The sequence below is a fragment of the Canis aureus genome, chromosome 1 (genome assembly GCF_053574225.1).
Source record: "Canis aureus isolate CA01 chromosome 1, VMU_Caureus_v.1.0, whole genome shotgun sequence".
Taxonomy (NCBI): domain Eukaryota; kingdom Metazoa; phylum Chordata; class Mammalia; order Carnivora; family Canidae; genus Canis; species Canis aureus.
In genome coordinates, this window is record NC_135611.1 from 75,072,965 (window position 1) to 75,094,166 (window position 21,202).

At 42.1% G+C, this 21,202-nt stretch overlaps 1 long non-coding RNA gene across 1 annotated transcript; it reads left to right on the forward strand.

The window, feature by feature from the left end:
• The first annotated feature begins 10,492 nt into the window (after positions 1-10,492).
• LOC144318296 (uncharacterized) lies at positions 10,493-14,692 on the forward strand. The gene is made up of 2 exons (XR_013384156.1): positions 10,493-10,626; positions 14,366-14,692. It is a non-coding gene; the product is annotated as an uncharacterized LOC144318296 (long non-coding RNA).
• Positions 14,693-21,202: the final 6,510 nt, after the last annotated feature.

The window sequence follows — 21,202 nt, forward strand, 5'->3', positions numbered from 1 at the left end:
TATATCTTCAATGACAAGAAAGCACTAATTCAAAAATTGCCTTTCTTATTAGTAGGAATTAGTTCATTGAAAAAATCATATGAAACTACTGTTCTTTTTGAATGTATGCAACAATTTTTATTTTTATTTATTTATTTATTTATTTATTTATTTATTTTAATTTATTTTTTATTGGTGTTCAATTTACTAACATACAGAATAACCCCCAGTGCCCGTCACCCATTCACTCCCACCCCCCGCCCTCCTCCCCTTCCACCACCCCTAGTTCGTTTCCCAGAGTTAGGAGTCTTTACGTTCTGTCTCCCTTTCTAATATTTCCCACACATTTCTTCTCCCTTCTCTTATATTCCCTTTCACTATTATTTATATTCCCCAAATGAATGAGAACATATAATGTTTGTCCTTCTCCGACTGGCTTACTTCACTCAGCATAATACCCTCCAGTTCCATCCACGTTGAAGCAAATGGTGGGTATTTGTCATTTCTAATAGCTGAGTAATATTCCATTGTATACATAGACCACATCTTCTTTATCCATTCATCTTTCGTTGGACACCGAGGGTCCTTCCACAGTTTGGCTATCGTGGCCATTGCTGCTATAAACATCGGGGTGCAGGTGTCCCGGCGTTTCATTGAATTTGTATCTTTGGGGTAAATCCCCAACAGTGCAATTGCTGGGTCGTAGGGCAGGTCTATTTTTAACTCTTTGAGGAACCTCCACACAGTTTTCCAGAGTGGCTGCACCAGTTCACATTCCCACCAACAGTGTAAGAGGGTTCCCTTTTCTCTGCATCCTCTCCAACATTTGTTGTTTCCTGCCTTGTTAATTTTCCCCATTCTCACTGGTGTGAGGTGGTATCTCATTGTGGTTTTGATTTGTATTTCCCTGATGGCAAGTGATGCAGAGCATTTTCTCATGTGCATGTTGGCCATGCCTATGTCTTCCTCTGTGAGATTTCTGTTCATGTCTTTTGCCCATTTCATGATTGGATTGCTTGTTTCTTTGCTGTTGAGTTTAATAAGTTCTTTATAGATCTTGGAAACTAGCCCTTTATCTGATATGTCATTTGCAAATATCTTCTCCCATTCTGTAGGTTGTCTTTGAGTTTTGTTGACTGTATCCTTTGCTGTGCAAAAGCTTCTTATCTTGATGAAGTCCCAATAGTTCATTTTTGCTTTTGTTTCTTTTGCCTTCGTGGATGTATCTTGCAAGAAGTTACTATGGCCGAGTTCAAAAAGGGTGTTGCCTGTGTTCTTCTCTAGGATTTTGATGGAATCTTGTCTCACATTTAGATCTTTCATCCATTTTGAGTTTATCTTTGTGTATGGTGAAAGAGAGTGGTCTAGTTTCATTCTTCTGCATGTGGATGTCCAATTTTCCCAGCACCATTTATTGAAGAGACTGTCTTTCTTCCAATGGATAGTCTTTCCTCCTTTCTCGAATATTAGTTGCCCATAAAGTTCAGGGTCCATTTCTGGATTCTCTATTCTGTTCCACTGATCTATGTGTCTGTTTTTGTGCCAGTACCACACTGTCTTGATGACCACAGCTTTGTAGTACAACCTGAAATCTGGCATTGTGATGCCCCCAGATATGGTTTTCTTTTTTAAAATTCCCCTGGCTATTCGGGGTCTTTTCTGATTCCACACAAATCTTAAAATAATTTGTTCTAACTCTCTGAAGAAAGTCCATGGTATTTTGATAGGGATTGCATTAAAAGTGTATATTGCCCTGGGTAACATTGACATTTTCACAATATTAATTCTGCCAATCCATGAGCAGGGAATATTTTTCCATCTCTTTGTGTCTTCCTCAATTTCTTTCAGAAGTGTTCTATAGTTTTGAGGGTATAGATCCTTTACATCTTTGGTTAGGTTTATTCCTAGGTATCTTATGCTTTTGGGTGAACAATTTTTAATACAATTTCTATTTCTAAATTTGCTTTTAGTCTTGTTGCAAATTTCAAAACCAGAGAATATAAATTATTTGAAGAATTCTAGTAACTCCCTGATATGCTTTATTGCAATGTCTATGAGTATGCTTTCTTAGGAGCTTTGGTCTTGACTTCAATGTGTGTGTGGTGGTCAGGGGAGTGGTTTCCCCATGGATTCAAGCAATGTTGGGAGAGCAGCTGTGTGTCCACAATTCAATTCAGTTCTGACACTATCTACCTAGAGACAGTGTCAGATTCCACAGGTTGAGGGTTTAGTCCTATGTGACTGTCCCCGCCATCCAAACACACACAGTTCAGATGCCACTTACAAGTCCTAGTCATCACCTGTGCTTCTAAAGACTAGCTATAGATTGGAGGGTCCAATGACCCATCTTTGGGCTCGATTAATTTGCTAGAGTGGCTCACAGACTGAGAAACATTTACTTACTAGGTTACCAGTTTATTTATTTTTTTATAAATTTATTTTTTATTGGTGTTCAATTTGCCAACATATAGAGTAACACCCAGTGCTCATCCCGTCAAGTGCCCACCTCAGTGCCTGTCACCCAGTCACCCCCACCCCCCACCCACCTCCCCTCCCACCACCCCTAGTTCGTTTCCCAGAGTTAGGAGTCTTCATGTTCTGTCTCCCTTTTTGATATTTCCCACTCATTTTTTCTCCTTTCCCCTTTATTCCCTTTCACTATTTTTTATATTCCCCATGTGAATGAGACCATATAATGTTTGTCCTTCTCCGATTGACTTATTTCATTCAGCATAATACCCTCCAGTTCCATCCACGTCGAAGCAAATGGTGGGTATTTGTCATTTCTAATAGCTGAGTAATATTCCATTGTATACATAAACCACATCTTCTTTATCCATTCATCTTTCAGTGGACACTGAGGCTCCTTCCACAGTTTGGCTATTGTGGATATTGCTGCTAGAAACATCGGGGTGCAGGTGTCCCGGTGTTTCACTGAATCTGTATCTTTGGGGTAAATACCCAGCAGTGCAATTGCTGGGTCACAGGGCATATCTATTTTTAACTCTTTGAGGAACCTCCACACAGTTTTCCAGAGTGGCTGCACCAGTTCACATTCCTACCAACAGTGCAAGAGAGTTCCCCTTTCTCCACATCCTCTCCAACATTTGTGGTTTCCTGCCTTGTTAATTTTCCCCATTCTCACAGAGGAAGACATAGACATGGCCAACAAGCACATGAGAAAATGCTCCGCATCACTTGCCATCAGGGAAATACAAATCAAAACCACAATGAGATACCACCTCACGCCAGTGAGAATGGGGAAAATTAACAAGGTTACCAGTTTATTATAAAAGGATACAAGTAGGAATGGCCAGATGGAAGTGATGCATAGGACAAGGGGTGAGGAAAAGGGCACAGAGCTTCCATGTCCCCTCTAAATATGCCATTTTCCCTGAACCTTCATGTTTGTGTCAACAGTATGCTCTCTGAACCATCTCCTGCCACAGACACTTTTTTTGGATTCTTATGGAGGCTTCATTACATAGACCTGATTGTTTTAATCACTGGACATTGGCATTGATTCAACCTCCAGCCCCCTTCTCTTCCTGGAGGTCAGCTGGGTAGGACTGAAATCATGTGGTTGGTTTTCATGACAACCAGCCTCCACCCTTAGGTGCTTTCCAAAGGTCACCTCATTGATGTTTATTGCTCTCATTGCTTAGGAAATTCCAAGGTATTTTGGAGCTCTGTGCCTGAAATGAGTATGAAGACCAAATATATATATTTCTTATTATAAGTCACAGTATTATAGTTGCATTTTGTAATAATTTACTGAAATGTCTACTGGCTAAACACAGGCTGTTCCCACTATGATGCTCAGAATAGAAAGTTTGTGTTTGTGCCAGGAGGACAGGATCCAGCGACAAATGGGAAACTGGTCTCTCTCCACAGGTCCCATCATTGAACCCTTGAGATGTCTCTCCTTTGCTCCAGGGTTGTGGCAGCCACCATTGCTGTTTATGCTGCTGCTCTGTCATCCCAGCCCAGGCCAGACCCCTTTTGGGGTCTTTAAGGCTCCTATATGCCCCAAATATGCTTGTGTGCACTGTTTGCTGTGCCTGTGGACTTGAGCCCATGTGTGTGGCTATTAACTGGTTATCTCCCCTGCGCACACACATGCTCTGTTGTCCCATTGGACTTCACATAAGTCCCAAGATAAAATCATTAGGAATTTCAAGAAAGTATCAATAGAGCATTAAGCCAAGGATGCAGCTTATGAGAGTGGGGTCTGGAGAGACTATACTGCTTATATTTCCATGCAGTGAGCCCTGTTGACAGAACCTGCTGGAAAATTGAGTGTCTTGGATATCCTACATGCTGCTGGTTGCTATTCTGTCACAGGAGTAAGAAGGGAAGAGCACACAGAACCATCAAGAAAAGCCCCTTCCTCTTTTCATGCTCCTTCAGTGTCCCTCTACTAACAAAGATTAATCACACCAGTTGGCAAAGGGAAAATGTTTATAGGGCCCAGCTTCAGTATTAGTGCAGGATAAAAAAATGGACTTAGAGGAAAAATGCATTGACCTAAGCCACTTTGTGAACAAGTAAGAGTCTGTAAAACTAAAGGCAAAGAAACTGTACCTAAGCACTATACTCTAGTTAATAGGTTTTCTTCCATGAGAGTATGGGTTAGCAATTCTGAAACCACGATACATGTAAACTTAGATTGATTTACTTGAATTGAGTAAATGATGGGAACTGGGTTTCATACTGTGGGTGGGGGAAGTTACAGGTAAGTAAGGGGAGGATACTGGAAGTTTCCAATTGGTAATAGATCAAAACTGGAGACACCAGTACAAACCCCTGTGTGGCCCAATATAGATATACATGGTTACATATGGAAATATTTATAAATACACATAGAGGCACTGGTTTGTATACACACATATATCTCCTTGATCTGTCATCTGAGAGAGAGGGCCCAGAAGCCAACACACCCCAGTTGCAACAAGGATACCCAGAACACAGATCTTGGTTCTCCAACACTATTCTCTAATAAAAGGAACTGGGGTTCCTTGGGGGAAGTGGCTGATTCAGGACTGGGGTAGGAAATATACAAGATGAGCTTGGAATATCTCCAGTGCCTGAAAGTGAGAATGTGCTCAAAAATAAAAGCAAAACACACCAGAGTGAGGGGGGTTTATGTCAAAGGGATCCAGATGCCAACAAAAGAGTTCCAAATAGCTGGAGCTGGAATATGTGAGCAACAAAATAAATAATGTAGTTTTGGATTATGGCTCAAAGTATAATATAAATATCTACAAGTCCATCCTGATATAAATAAATGATTGAATAAATGAATAAGTGGGAGAAAATAGACAAATCTCCCATGCCAAAGAACTATAAATGATTTATGTAGCTACTGCTCCTCCCCCCCTCTAGGTGATGAAGAATAGCAAATGAAGGGGCAAAAAAGAGTAATTTTACAATGGAGAATCTGACAAACCTTATACCAAGCCAAGTTATCAGAATTAGCATAAATGGTGACAAGTCACACTAATAACATGAACTCTTTCTTTCTTTCTTTTTTTTTTTTAATTTTATTTATTTATGATAGTCACAGAGAGAGAGAGAGAGAGGCAGAGACACAGGCAGAGGGAGAAGCAGGCTCCATGCACCGGGAGCCTGATGTGGGATTCGATCCCGGGTCTCCAGGATCGCGCCCTGGGCCAAAGGCAGGCGCCAAACCACTGCGCCACCCAGGGATCCCAACATGAACTCTTTCAATGATGGGATGAGAATGGCCCATAGCTCTGTGGTCTTCCTTCCAAAAGCACATTACTACATGATAAAAACCTCAGACAAACCCCAACTGAGGAATATTCTATATGATAACTGACCTCAAAACCGTCTCAATCAGCAAAACTGGGGAAGTCCAAGAAACTGTCACAACCAGAGGAGCCTAAGGAGAGATGACTAGTAAATGGAATGTGGGGTCCTGAATGGGATCCTGGGACAGACAAGGACACTGGGGAAAAATTGAGAACATCTGAGTAAACAATGCTGATAATCTATCAAAATTGGGGGGGTGTCTGAGAGGAGCGTTTGGTTAAGTGTCTGACTTGGTTTTGGCCCAAGTTGTGATCTCAGGATCCTGGGATCGAGCCCCATGTTGGGCTCCATGCTCAGCAGGGACTCTGCTTGAGATTCTTTCCTTTCCTCATCGGCCCCTCTCCTCACTCTCTCTCTCTTTCTCTTTCTGTCTCTAAAATAAATAAATAAATAAATAAATAAATAAATAAATAAATAAATAAATAAATCTTTTAAAAAATAATCTGTCAACATTGATTTACTAACTGTGATGAATGTACTCTATGAATGTAGAATGTTAATAATAAGGAAAACTGGGTGAGGAATGTGTAGGACTTGAGACTCTGGACTCTCTTCACACTCATTCTATAAATCTGAAACTGCTCTAAAGCCAGTTATTTAGAAAAGAATGGATTTGAAACTAAGAGGCTGAACCTAGGTAAGTGGCACAACATGCTAATCACCTTTAGAGTATTCTCCCCTGTAAGAGGCACAAACCAAATAGGCAATGTGGTTGGATCTACTCACCTCCTACAGCCTCTGTCCACAGCCATCCCAGAAAAGACACAAAAGGCACATAAATGAAATGGTCATGGTGCCAAATGTGAAGACTACACGTAGGCCATCAGTATATACTTGAATTTAGCAAGGCTGATCCAGCTCTCACCACTGATGAATGTCCAGTCTGCCCATTATGGGGGCCAATGAGTCCTTGACTCAGCACCATCCCTTAAGCAGGCAAAGTGGCCATTTGCTGTCAACTTGTCAAGTGGACAGCCTTAGACCTTTTCACATTCCCATTCCTGCTTCTTTTCTGTGTCCTGTTCATCCCCAGGGCACTCCTTAGTAAACGTCTTATCAGCTGACCTTTATCTCAGTGCCTGGCTCCCAGGGAACATTACCTGTGACAATTTCTACAAAGTGTCAGGATCTATGCCAGGTGACTTGTATTTGTCATCTCTGTTATTCTAAACACACTGAGATGTTCTCAATGGTGGTTAGCTTTGAGAGTCAGGGCAGGGAGCCTCAGAGGTTTATTAACTTTCCCAGGGTCTTGTCACTTTTAGGTCTGACTGGCTCCCAAGGCTGTGTCTGGAAAGTCTACCATGCTAGCCACAGCTATTATGGTAAAAAAGAACAAGACATAATCATTTTCCATCATAGACCAGACATTGCTCTAGGCTCTCCTACCTACACATCATTCAGTTTTCACAGCAACTCAGTTGAAGTAGAGAGTGATATCCCCACTTTTACATATCTATAAAACCCAAGCTAAGTGACTTTCACAAACTAAAAGACAACATTGATTCTGGAATCCAGGCCTGATTCCAAAGGCAGTGACTTCTCTTGCCAGTAAGATTCCTTACTCCAAGTCAGAGAGCCATCCAGGGAGAGTACTAGATCCTGGAGGCCTTGAGACATGCATTTACCTACAAATAGCTCAAATTATACAATATCTATCAAACATATCTACCGCAAAGATGAGCATCTTTTTTCCAGAGTGAGCCTTGGAAATTTTTTCAAAGTGTCTCTCATCAACCTGGTTACCTGCAATAAGAGTGCTCATATAAGTTTTCATCCAAAGAATGACACTTGAGGATGTTGTGGGACAACAGGAGCAAACCAAGGTGGCCATGGGAAAACAGAGAGGAATGCTTACCCCACCATTGGGAAAAATGGTATGCTTCTTAGGTGACACACTTACAGTTTGTACTTAACTAGTACCTCCAAACAAACCACACCATAGGTTGGATTTGGGAGAGAGTGTTTCAGAGATCTGAATGCCTTAATGCCTTAATGCAGCCTTAATGCATTAAGTTTCCCCTAGCAAATGCAACCGTCATCCAGGCCTCTTAATCACACAGCCACTCAGTTCTGCTCTGAAATAAACACCGTGCATTTCTGATTTGTGGAATTGTTTTCCTCTAATTAAATGAAGGGGGGAGGTGTAGTTATTTTCAACTCTGTACAAATAACTACCCCTAGAAACGAATAATGTATTGTAAGTAGTACTTATTCTATTTATTGTACCGTCTATTGATATGTGTTGGACTTGTTCTATTTTGGAGGCACTGCCATGGTAACTGGGCTCTTGACAAAGCCCTGTGTCAGAGCAGAACTTGAACATGCAGAACTTCAGATAAGTGATGAAAATAAAGAATCAACCTCGACAGGCTCAGAAATAACAATTTGGGGGACTGTGCTTTGCTCCTGGGTATATCTGTACATAAACTTGGGAAGTTCCCAAGAGATAAGAGAGGCAGCCAATGGGATTTATTGGACTGCGACCTGGTCCTGAGCAAAATGGTAGAAGAAAGTCTATTTCACAGTCTCTTAGCACCCTTGACAATATGTGTTTTGGCCTTTGGGTCAGATCCCTGGTTTTTAGGAAAGTACAAGCTGGTGTTGAGTCTTCAGAGTCAGGGTGGTGTAGAAGATTGGCCTTGAGTCCACAGATCTGAGATGCCCTTACCTAGTTGAGGGGCTTCCCCAAACTGAAATTCTGTTTCCCACCTATGCACTTGGATGCCCTTGAAAGCCTAAAAGCTCTAGCCTCATGTTCCTCTTGACACCAATATGAAGGGGAGACAGGGAAGAGTCTGACGGATTCACCCTTCTCTGTAGACCTAGCAGGTTTCAGTGTTCCTGCAGGGAATAGGTACCTAAGCTATGCTGACTTTCCATAGTCCATCTCTGCAGGGAATGAGGACACCAAAGAAGCCACAAGAGCAAAATTCTTTTGTTCAAAAAGATTTCCCTTTGCAATACACTTAGGAACAGCAGTCTTGTCACATCTACGCAACTTCTCATTTCTAGGCAATAACCGATAAACCCAAGCAGTGAGCAGGTTCTGCGCTGCCTTCTTCATCTCTCCCTGGACTTTCCATCCCTTTCTCAGAATCCCTCAGCTCATCAGCTGAGGCTTGGTTCAGCTTCTGAGCTAGCCCAGGAAAGGAAAGGAGCTCATGTACCAATGGGCAGTGGTGGGCCCTTCTATGGAACTTGTCCTGGGATTCAGAGCCAGTGTGGACTTGTCTTTCTTCTCTTTCTTTTCTACTAGAACTTCAACCATTGCTTATGAATTCTATCTAGAAGTGAGATGGTTGCAATCTCTCAGGAACTGGCTCAGAAGGACTAAACATGGATAGTCTGGCAAGGCTCTATATGGTGAGCCATGGGCCCCAGAAGGGAGCCAATAGAAATGGTGTCATCTGTGCAAACTTACTGACTCCAAGAAGAGCAAACCTCTGCACAGGCAGGTAGAGGAGGGAAGGGACTTACCTGTTTCTTAGAGAAAACAACCTCTTGCTTGGCTGAAATAAAATTTGTTAATATTATCTAGGAACCCCAGCTTCTCATCTTATCCATCCCATGAGGTTGTTGCAAACTTAGCACAGAAGGGCAGGCTTAGTGCCACCTTCTGTTCTTTCAATCAGTGTTCCTGCAACAAAGCACTCCATGTCCTACCTCCTGATCTTTGATGCCCCCAACCCAACTCCAGCCCCAAAACACACTTCAGTTGTTGGCATTCCCATTGGCCCTCACTTGTCTCCAAGCCTTAGCTGGAGGATTTGGCCTTCTTAAGCATTTCCAAAGGTGAGGGGCCCCTGGGTCAGAAATAACAGATGTGGGGTCTGAATTTAGAGCAGATGCAGCTCTCCCCAGTCCCCTTAGCCTTTCAGTTTTCTTTGATTGATAATGAAGATCTCCCTTCCCTCTCTGATCCTACCTCTCTTTCTCTTTCCCCAGATATCCTTCTCCCATAAACAACAGAAACAACTGCCTTTCCACTCAACAGCCTTCTCTCTTGGGATCCTGAGTATTTCCAGTTAGGGGAGTCAGCTATCAGGCTAGCTCATGCCTTCCTTCCTCATTTAATCAATTCTTACTCCAGTTTGTCAAATATTTCCTTTGTCAATGACTGTTTGCTATGGGGGAGGGTGGAGCAGAGCTGGAGACTATGGAGGCATTGGGACAACAGGTGTGGAAATAGGCTTTGGCTGGTCATTTTAGGTTAAAAGGCAAGCTGAGTAAGATCTCCAGTGACTTTTATTTTTCTAGAGGGCAGAGTTCACAATTTGGTGGTGGTGGGGCGGGGGGCGGCGGGGAGAAAGAAAGAAAGGAGTGCTTGAATGTCCACATCTGGGTTGAATATGTGTAAAGGCGAGAGATAGCTTGGAGGAAGTAGAGGACTGGCCAAATTCCTAATAAGCTACAGGAGGAAGACCAAGATGGGCCTCCGTATTTTTAGGGGTGACGGAACACTTCCGGCCTGTGAAGACTTGAGATGTTAATTATAGGACCTGTGGATGTCAGCAGAGATCTTTTAAAAGAATAAATGCCTAAAATCCCCCCAAGAATACAGAGCCAGTTTTAGAAATGGCCATCAAAGACAACAAAAGCGAAATGCGCAAATGCCTTCTACGCAGGGTGGTGCTGGGCAACCAGCTTGCTTTCCAGCCTCCCCCCCAAGCCGTTGCTAGGAGACGGAAGGGCTATACTTCCATCATCTCCATACTTGCTGGGAGATTGAGTAATTGGTCTCTGGATGTGCGTGTGCTGCTTCCCAAAATATCTCTTTAAAAAGATGTGAGAGGGATGCGGAGCCAGTAGGTAGGATGATGGAGGGCGGACGGTGTCCCAAGAGGGCAGTGGGTTTCAAGAGCCAAGGGGGAAGCTGGGTGGGGGGAGTAGGGACCCACATAGAGGATAGAAATGGGGAGCTGTTCACAGCTTTTCCGGATTCTTTCCCATCCTCAGCCCTGTTACTTAGGACTGATCTCCTAAGTGGAATCTGGAAATTGATGGGGACAACTAAAATTTAGGGAGTAATGTGGTTTGGTTTCTTGTTCTTACTATTGAGATGCAGAAGGCTAGAAGAAATCTTTTAATTTTATTTAAACTGAAATATACACCCTTATTGTGCTTGATTATAGGTCTTGAACCCTGCTTTAGGGGGAAGGGAGTGAAGGAAGAAATAGGCGTGCTGGGGACACACATGCTCACAGGCCACTGTGATGAAGAGAAAGAGGCAGATGCTTCAGCTCCAGGGGAGTCAAAGAAATAGGACACTAAGGGCCATAGCTGGAGGGTCTCTGGAAGTTAGGAAACCTGGGGATGAGCCTCAGCACTCTGCATGACCCTTCTATGTCTCAGGGCTCTCATCTGTAGTCTGACCAGGGTAAACTGGTGTATCCCCAAAAGCTGCTTCCAATCTCCAACTTTACTGGGTCTATATCTAGTCCCACTTTCTCTGCATAGCCAAAGGATGATATCCATTATTTCTTTGTGGAATTCTTCAGTAATCCCCTTTAATCAATGGGGAAAATCTAATTGATTCCTGTATTTTGCATTTTTTCAAAAATCTATTCAATCGACTGTTACTGGAAGTCTTTTTTTTTTAAAGATTTTATTTATTTATTCATGAAAGACACACACACACACAGAGGCAGAGACACAAGCAGAGGGAGAAGCAGGCTCCATGCAGGGAGCCCAATGCAGAACTCAATCCCAGGACTCCAGGATCACACCCTGGGCTGACGCAGGCACTAAATCGCTGAGCCACCTAGGGATCCCCTGTTACTGGAAGTCTTGAAGAGTAGATGTAGAAATGAAGTAGCTGACTTTTATACTTTATTATTTTCCTTCTGGTCACACTTTCACACAATACTTAACATGTTCAAAAATCTAATTTTTAATAGCATCACTTTTTATTTTTTGAGCCAAAGGAGCAGGGTGGAAAGAGACAGGGGGTTCAGGGTATATTGTCATCATATCCTGATCTTATAAATGAGAATTAAGAATCTGGGAAATTTTCCTTAAAGTCTCTGGCCAGATGATTGAATGTTCTAAAATCCTATAAGAATTAGGAAACTCCCTGTCTAGTTCTGACTCTGTCCCTAATTTATGGGACCATGACCAGACCCTTATCTGCAAAATGGGGAATGGGGGAGGGGAAAGCCTGTGCTCCAATCTCACGGGAATGTTAGGAAGCAAAATGCCATAATATATGTAAATGTACTTTGGAATGTAGAAAGGGTGTACAGAATGTTCTGCATTCTTTTCACTGTGTGCCTAAGAAATTTATTCATTTATTCAGCAAGCATTTTCTGAGACACTGCTGCCACCAGGCCCTTGTTAGGTATTCATTCACATGGCACATACACATGGTCAGTGTCATCCATCGTCCACCCTGTCCCACAATTCCAGGCAGAGTGACTCCCAATTACCACAAATGACTGAGTTCTCAACGACAGTGCCCTCTGAATATTAGACATTCTCTTAGGGTGAACCTTTGCATAGTGTGAAAAATGCTCTCAAATCACTCCCCCGAGTGTCTGTCTTATTTTGTTCTTGAACACTCCCAGTGACACAAACCTCAGACACTTCACTTCCTGTGTTAATGAATGCCAGTGTCTAATCATTGTGCAAGCAGATGTTCCTGAGGAAAAACAAATAAAATTAAGGCTATCTTTAGGTTAGCAAACACCCCCACCCTTGCCTGAGCAGGCAAATAAGCAATACCTTTCACCCTTTTTTTCTCTAACATCAGAGACAGCAAGTCTCACTGTCCCATAGGACATCCATATTCCCTTACTTCCCTTGTTTTTAACAGCATCTGGGGAAATTTTAGATGACCCTCAGATATAAGGGCTGTGGACCCCTATTTGTTGTCTGTTTTATCAGCAGAGGAGAAGAAACACACCTCACTTTTAATCTCTCTGATCCCTTCTAAAGTTACTTTTTGTTTGTGTCAAGAAGATTTGAAGCCTGAAGAACAGGTAGGGGAAAATGAGCTGATGTGAATAAAGAGTAACCATGGAACTGTGGGCTAGGCATTAGCTTTACCAGGCAGAGCTGGGTTCCTTGCCCTTTCTCCTGGGTATTTGGCAAGCATTCTAGAGTTTTCTGTAGGGGGATGGATGTGGGAGGAAGAGCACAAGGCAGTCATAAAGGGATGCCAAGTAATAATGAATAAGAGTTATTCTGTGCACTCCCAGGAGATTTGAGCCCATGGGAGGCAGATGTTGGTTCAGCACCAGGAAGTACTTGCTAAGGAAGCTTTGTAAAATGCAAATAGACTTTGGTGGGGGGATTGGAGAGGGGGGCAGGAGGATGTATTCAAACAAATTCCCTCTTACTAGGGCTGGACCCCCTGGCAAGAATGTCCAAAGGATCGCCCTCTGCAGCCCCTCCAACGCTTTGAATCTGTGATGCTATAGGAGGTCCTGAACAACCATTCTGATCCATATTCATCTCTATACCCTAAAGCTGGAAAATAGCTATTTGTCTCCAAGAAAGTCCTCGCTCCAAACTAAAAACATATTACATAACTTTGCAAATGCTTTTCTTTTAAGTCCACTATAGAAAAGTCCTGTGGTCAGGCGAACTGAACAAAAATAACCATCATCATAAAGATGTTGCAGAATTATTCTAGTTCATTCTAGATGTAGGAAATGGCTGACAAAAAAAAAGATAAATAAAAAGCACAATATTGTCACACAAAAAAGATCAAATGGCTGGATAGCACATAGAGCAGAACTACTAGAATATTATGATTTAGGATAAGATTCATGGGGATAAAATCAGTATCCGGTATGCATGTTCCCAATTCAGATGCCCAGCACTCTTCAGAATTGCACACAGCAATCTGGTAGGACTGAATGTAGACTCTTGAAGATGAATCCTGACCTTGGGACTGTTGCATGATTAAGGAAGTGCTAGTGCCACTCCCTGCAGTGATCTAGGCCTGGCATGTAATAGCAATATGGAGGAGCTTCAATTCCAGCTGATCCTGTGGGCTCAGTTTTCAGGGTCATGGGCTGGATCCAGGTCTTCTGGTGACTGCAGTATGTAGCAAGCTAGCAGCAGGATGATCGTCATCAGAACCTATAGTTGCAGAACCACTAGCCATTCTTCTGGCATAACAGGGAGCTGGAGCCCCGGACTTTTAGTCCATCAGGACTGCTTGATTGACTGATTGCCTTAAGCATTGGGCCATAAATGGTTTCCATGAAGCTTTACAGAAACTTATTTTCTGAGAGGACATGTAGTTCACTTCTCAACTTCTTGGATACTGATGATTTGCTTCAAATCTATCTAGCTCTCCATCTAGCATTCTTGAACTAAATTTCCAGACCCTTCTCTGTCTGGCCCATTCTCTCCGAGTCAAGTCCAGGTCTATCACCAGATGTTTTTTGTTTGGATGGTTGAAATTTTGGGGCTAAGCGTTATCATCCCCTAGATGAATATTCCTCCACCCTAGCTGAGCATTAGAAACACCTAGAGGAATTTGAGGGAAAAATGTCCATTTCTTGCCCCACCTTGGACTAATGGAAACTAATTCTTTCAGGGTGAGCCTTCAGCTTCTACATTTTTCAAAGTTATCCAAGGTGATTCTGACCCACAACAAAATCTGAGAGGAACTGCTCTAATATTTATCTTGCCAGAAAAATAAGACCATGTGAAGAGAACACTCATCTCAATTCAAGGAAGAAAGCTTTGAGATTTCCAAGGAAGATGGAAGATTGAACAGGTGCACAGAGCCTCCCATCTTGTTCTGAATACATACATATGCTGGATAAATTATAACAGAATGAGAAAAAAGAAAAAAATATCCGCAAGCCAAATGAAACTGAAAGCTAAATTAAAGTCTTGGAGGTAAAGCCTTGTGACGTTTTGTGAGAGTAGATAGTCACAATGTCTAGTGGATAGGATGTCCGGGAGGTGGTGGGGCTTTGGAGAATGGTTCTGCTGTGCCTGATGTATTATCCTATACGCAGAGCTCTTCAACTCTGACACCAGCACCACTGGATGGTGATAAGAAGTAAATTAGGATATTTCCTGGGTATCAATGAGCCATGAGATCCATGGCTTACCCTAGGAAAGGGAGACATACCCAGTAATTGTTGAGATTGATTTTGCCCCTGTGGGACTTTAGTCAAACATAATCTGATTTAAAGGAAAAAGAAGAAAGATGCGTTTCCCCCATTTGGGTTGGTATCTACAGATCCATATGTCCTTTAGGATAAAAGGCTGAGCTTGTCCATAAGGAGGTGGTTATACTGTCTGCATGGCAATTAACTTTAAAGTCCGTGTATAGATGTGACGTGTGTGTTCAAGTTATATCCAGTCTCTATGCTAGAAGTGATTAGATATTGTGACATATATAAGGACATATAGATATCCTATAACTGACATAAAGATGCAGTGCCCATGTGAGAAATGACTTGAGTAGTTAATTGGTATTTAAAATATTGTTACCAAACCGAGAAGTTTTGTTAATTAGTACAAGCGACATTAGAGGTTTTTGTAGGTATATGAAATGACTCAAATCCTCTGAAGATTGAGGAATTATCACAGGTAAATACAAGTGTCACCCTTTCTGCATGAAGGAAACAAAAGAATCACTTAAGCCCAGCTTTCTCATGCCAGAAAGGCAGCTTCCTGGGTCTTATGTTGTCCCTCCCTGTCACCTGATCTAGATATAGGCCAGATGTTCATACATCATTGCATCTGCCTTTGGGTATGTTTCCATGAAAGGACAGGGAGAGGAAGTTTTCTGGCCTACATAGCAGGCTTGTGGTCTTAATGATATATTATTGCTTGTTTGAATGAGTTTGGTCTAAACCGCACATTCATTTAAAATACCACCTGTAGATGGCAGGAGGTAGGGGACAGGGTTGTTAGCTGTTATGTAGCTCTCACCATGGGAGCCTACCACAGAACCTGACATTAGGGAAATGGCTAAATATGTAGGGATCTTATTGCAAAAGAAGTTCTAAAATCACCCCAAGTCTTGGAATCTTGTAAGGTGGCTCCCTTCACCTGCAGGCTCACCCTCCCCTAGACCGATGAGTGGTTGAGGGTGAGGATTAGAAGCACTAAGAAAGTACCCCAAAGACCTTGCTAGTGATGCTCTCTTCACTCTGGGTTTTGGCTTAGTGGATAAATGCTCACCTTGTCCCTAATGACCAAAGACCTCCTCACTCCCCACGTTTAACTTCCTAGAAACTCTTTAGTCTCCTCAAAACTTGAATCTTGGCATTGGCTCCCACAGATAAATAACCTCAGTCCCACAAGACTGGGCTGTTGAGCTACTTTCAAACAGACCCTAAACACCAAGTCACATGTCCCACCCAACGCCCACCTGCAGGCCTTCCCTTTGCCAGCCAGATGTCTGCATTTCTGCCTATTGCCTGCAGTAAGAGCCCTTGAGCAACAGATGACTGTCTTCCTGACAAATAGTAAGCACTATATTTACTGGTCAATTGATCTTGATCAAACTTCCTGGCAGGTTTCTTCACTTTTAGTGTCTCAGTTTCTCATCTGTAAACTGCATATAATAATAGTACCTGCCTCCCAGGGTTGATTTAAGTGTTGGGTAATACTCTGTAGTTGAATGGTGGTCTCCAAAAAGATATGCCCATGGTGTAATCTCCTGAACCCATGGATGTAACTTCGTAAGGGAGAAGATGTAAGAATCTCAAGAGAATGAGCTTGCCCTGGTTCTGCAGGTGGGCCTTCAATGGAGTCACCCATATCCTTGTAAGACAGACTCACAGAGGACAGGCAAGAAGACGAGGAGGCAAGGTGACTACTAAGGCTGAAATTGGAGCAAGGTGGCCACAGGCCAATGAACTTCTGGGGCTGGACCAGTTGAGGAACAGATTCTCCCTTAGAGTCCCTGGAGGTAACACCTCAATCTCAGGGCTCTGGCCTCCAGGACTATGAAAGAATCAACATCCATTGTGTTATGCCACCCAGTTTGTGATAATTTGTGACAGTGGCCCCAGGCATTTGCACACATACATTACACCGTGGCATGCAGTAGGCATCCGTGAGGTTACTCATCACAGTACTGCAGAAGTGTTACTCTCAATAGGAAATTACACATCTTTAAGGGAGAACTATAGGAGTGTGTTTGAGGAAGAAGCAGACAAGGGCACTAGAAACCTTAACCTTGGATTTGGAATTTAAAGTGATACCATTGTAATTGTCCCAACAATGGGACTATCAGAAAATGGACTGATGGAAGTGTGAAGCTTTAATAGTCCAGACTGGCTTCGAGCTGGCCAGTAAGTTTAACTTTCATCCTTCAATCTGGTTTCTTCTGGCGGGATAGTCTCTCCATCCCACAGGGACATGCGATCTGATTTGGATTTTTTTTTTTTAATTTTTATTTATTTATGATAGTCTCACAGAGAGAGAGAGAGAGAGAGGCAGAGACACAGGCAGAGAGAGAGGCAGGCTCCATGCACCGGGAGCCCGACGTGGGATTCGATCCCGGGTCTCCAGGATCGCGCCCTGGGCCAAAGGCAGGCACCAAACCGCTGCACCACCCAGGGATCCCTGATTTGGATTTTTGAACAAGTTGTTTCCCTCCTTACGTAGCTTTGAATCCCCCAAGTCCTTGCTGATAGTGTTAACCTGGTCATATTTTTATAACTCAAGGAAAACTTTAGCTGCACCAGAGAGAGGAGCTTTCATGAGGCAAAGTTCCTGAGGAGTCGGATTTGGGGATAATCCACTGCCAAACTTTATGTTCCTGAAGTCTCCACCAGGAATGTTGCCCAGATGTCTCCTTTCCTCTCACAGGAGGTAGAGGGGAAGAGGTCAGACACTGGAAAACACAACGGTGAGATTCTGAGGAGAAGAGTGGGTGGGCCACCTGCTGGTGAGACAGAGACAGGATACAAGACCCCCGACAAGTCACCTGTATGTTGCTTTCCTTCACCTTTTTGATTTAGGAAACACTGGTTAACTGAGAGGCCAAGAGAATGTGGCATTTTTAATTTGGCTACCGCTCCTGAGCCATTATGATCCTCAAAGATGCCCCTACCGTGGGATACCATGATACACAACTTGTGTCTTGGCAGATTTCTTAGGTCTGATCCACTAGAAATCACAGTGATTCCATCTTCTCCCTCTGTGCTGGGCAACATGGTAGCCATGAGCCACGCGTGGCTACTTACAGGTGAACTAATTAAAATGAAGTAAAATGTAAAGTTCAGTTCTTTAGTCACCCTGGCCACATTTCAAGTGCCATCTAGCCACGTTGGACAGTGCAGATAGAACATGTATGCCATTGCAGAAAGTTCTACTGACAGTGATGTTCCAGTTATCTGAGATAGAAGTTGAAAGTGCCAGGTTATGGAAGGATCAGCCAGGGAACTTGTTCCAAAGGTCACATACTCTTTTTGCCTTCAACTCATGAACCCTGTACGCATCTGCAGTGACCATATTAAAATCCAGACAGATAGACAGTAAAAAGAGCACACATGCCTTGTGAAAATGCTATACATTTTTAAAGTAATCATCATGTAACTTTTAGTGTCTCTTTTGGAGGATGTTATTTATTGTAAGACATCATTTTTATTAAATACACTGTAGTACAAGAGACTTTCCATGTCAGGTTGAGAGAAGCTGGTCACATGATTTACAAACAAAACTTTTTTTTTTTTTTAAACACTGATATTCTGGTGTCACTTTGAAATCAGCCAAGATGCAGTGGGTCTTAGTAAAGCAATGGACCTCAAAACAGATCGCAAAACAAGAACCAGTAAGTATCAGCACAGAGACGTCACATTAAAAAGAAAATAAAGCAAATAAAAAGAGAGTTCCAAATACCAGGTCACAATTTAAAGGGCAATATATCTTCAGAGAGATATTGAAATGTGTGTGTGTAAATGGCCTGGATATATACAAACATCTCTCCATGTACAGAAGCAGATGCAGAGAGTGTCCCACATCTCTAGGCAGATTTGTAAGTGATAGGTAATGATCAGTGAATGCAGGGAGCAATATTTCACAAGAATTTGGTCATTTGTCAAGGGATTACATATTTAAAATCCACATTTAATTCAAAGACCTCGTATTTAAAACATTTCCAGTTGTTTTATACATTATTAAAGCAATAGTAAGATATACAAGCTGCAAGATGTAGTAGGCCTTTATACATTTCATTTCATTTTCTCTGATTTTTTTTTCCAGTCCAAACATGTGGCTATTAGTAGCTTTTATTATGCTTGCTCCGTTACATTGAACGTTCAGCCAACCTTCACTCAGGATCCTTTTCATTAATGCACAGACCAAAGGGGGAAAAAAAAAACCAAACACGGACCTGGCCTAGAATGCATAGACTAAAAGAATGACATCCCCATGTGTTTCCATTTCGTCTCCTGAGACGTATGTTAAGATGGCAAAAAGAGTTGCTTGGTTGCTGTTGTGAATTTCACAGTGTTTTGCCTGCAACACATATACACACACATATATATATTTTTTTGCTTTGCTTTGTGTTTGTGATGAATGGAGCCAAAAAATATATAAATAAGTGAATGAATGAATAAATAAATAAATACATACATAAATAAATACATAAATAAAAGTAGAAGGAAAAGGGGGCACAATGCAAAAACTGAGAATATTCAAGAGCCTTTGACTTGAGCAGCAGTGATTCATTCTAGCCCTAACAATGAGAAAATAGCCTTCCACGTGCTGTCATATTTAACTACAAATCCCTCCCAACCCTAATTCTTTAGAATAACATTTGCTATCACAACCTGGGAGTCTCTGCATGCCACAATTACACACTGTGAAGGAAGTGCTTTAACCTTCATTAGCCATTTGAGGATTGGGTCACCAGCCATTCCCCATTTTCTGTAATGTGTCAAACCGAACTCAGCATTGGAAACAAAAATCCTCAAATGGGAGAAAAAGAGAAAGAGGGAGAGAGAGAGAGAGCAAGAGAATTAAGGGTGTGTGTGTATGGAGTCATTTATTTAATTAGATATACAGTTTAAAACCATTGGCATTATAGAAGATTTGCAAAAAGAAAAGGTTAAAAAGAAAAGTCTGTTCTTGACCAGGGGATCCTTTTGTCATGGCTCTTTGCAAAGGACAGCATTTTATACTGTTGTTGCTTTGCATTCCCACTCAGACACGGAAATTCCTAAGAGTCGCTCGCCTTGTGGTGAGGTCTTGGACTTCTCACCACTGACTTTTGAGACACTGGGTTCCCGACATTCTGATTCTCTTCTGGAATGCTTGGACTCTGAACACAAGTGTAAAGGGGTCACAGTGGGACAAGGTGAGCATGATACAAATGTGCAAAAAGATGGAAAAAAATCAATTTTCCTTTCCTGGACCTTTACATAAGGAGATCTATTTCAGTCTGCATTCTCCTTTGCAAGGAGCCAGGGAAAGGACTCAATGTAGTGGGATGGCTTTGATTCAGTTGTTTTGGGAAGCACATTACCTTAAATATGTCTTCCACCCATGCAGTACTGCACAGAGTTGAAAAGTGCGATGTAGTCCTACCCACATGGAGAATGGAAGCACTAACCGCAATAGGGCATTAAAAAGTTTTGGTTATTTAGCAGATTTTAAGCAAATTATTCATACTGCACCCTACTTAGAATTATCTCTATTACTGTGTGCCTAAACATTTATACATAAGCACACAGACACACTGTGCCTGTGTGTCTGTCTATGTATAAATCAAGTATTTATAACACACATATAAATACATGAAAATACCACAGCGTGGATGTGAACACATCTGTATAATGTGAATTCTGATATGATCTTCTATAGCATAGTTCAAAATGCTTTCTAAATAAGCCTGATTATGATGCTGGTTCAGTATACAAGGACTTCACTGAAGCTATAAGCATGATTATATATCACAATATTTCAGCTGCTTGTCATCTCAGGTATTTCATTTTGTTCTTCCAACTTCATGTCCTGCTTCATGAATTTATCACCGTGCTTGCTTTCTTGGACTGTTTGTCTGAATCCGGGAGTCTCTAGTGGACAGAATCATGAACTTCAGAGTCCGAACACTTAGATCAAATCCCACTGGTGCCAGAAGCAAGCCTGGAGATTTCTAGCATGCCACTTAACGTCTCCGAGCCTCAATTTCCTCATTTGTAAAAAATGGGAATAATTTGCTCACAGGTGTGAAAGGTGCTGGAAAACTATGAAACACTTTGTAAATGGAAATGAGTGGCAAACTGAGCTTGGGCTAGAGAATTAGTTTCATCCCTACTGCTGTTGGAGTTTTTTACAAATTTGGTAGCAGGCCATATTCTGTGATCGGTACACTTCAGAACGAGGATGTTCCTTTTCTAAAAATCAAAAAAGCATGAGAAGAGGAGATGGTAGAGGAACAGTGATGACTATTTTAAGC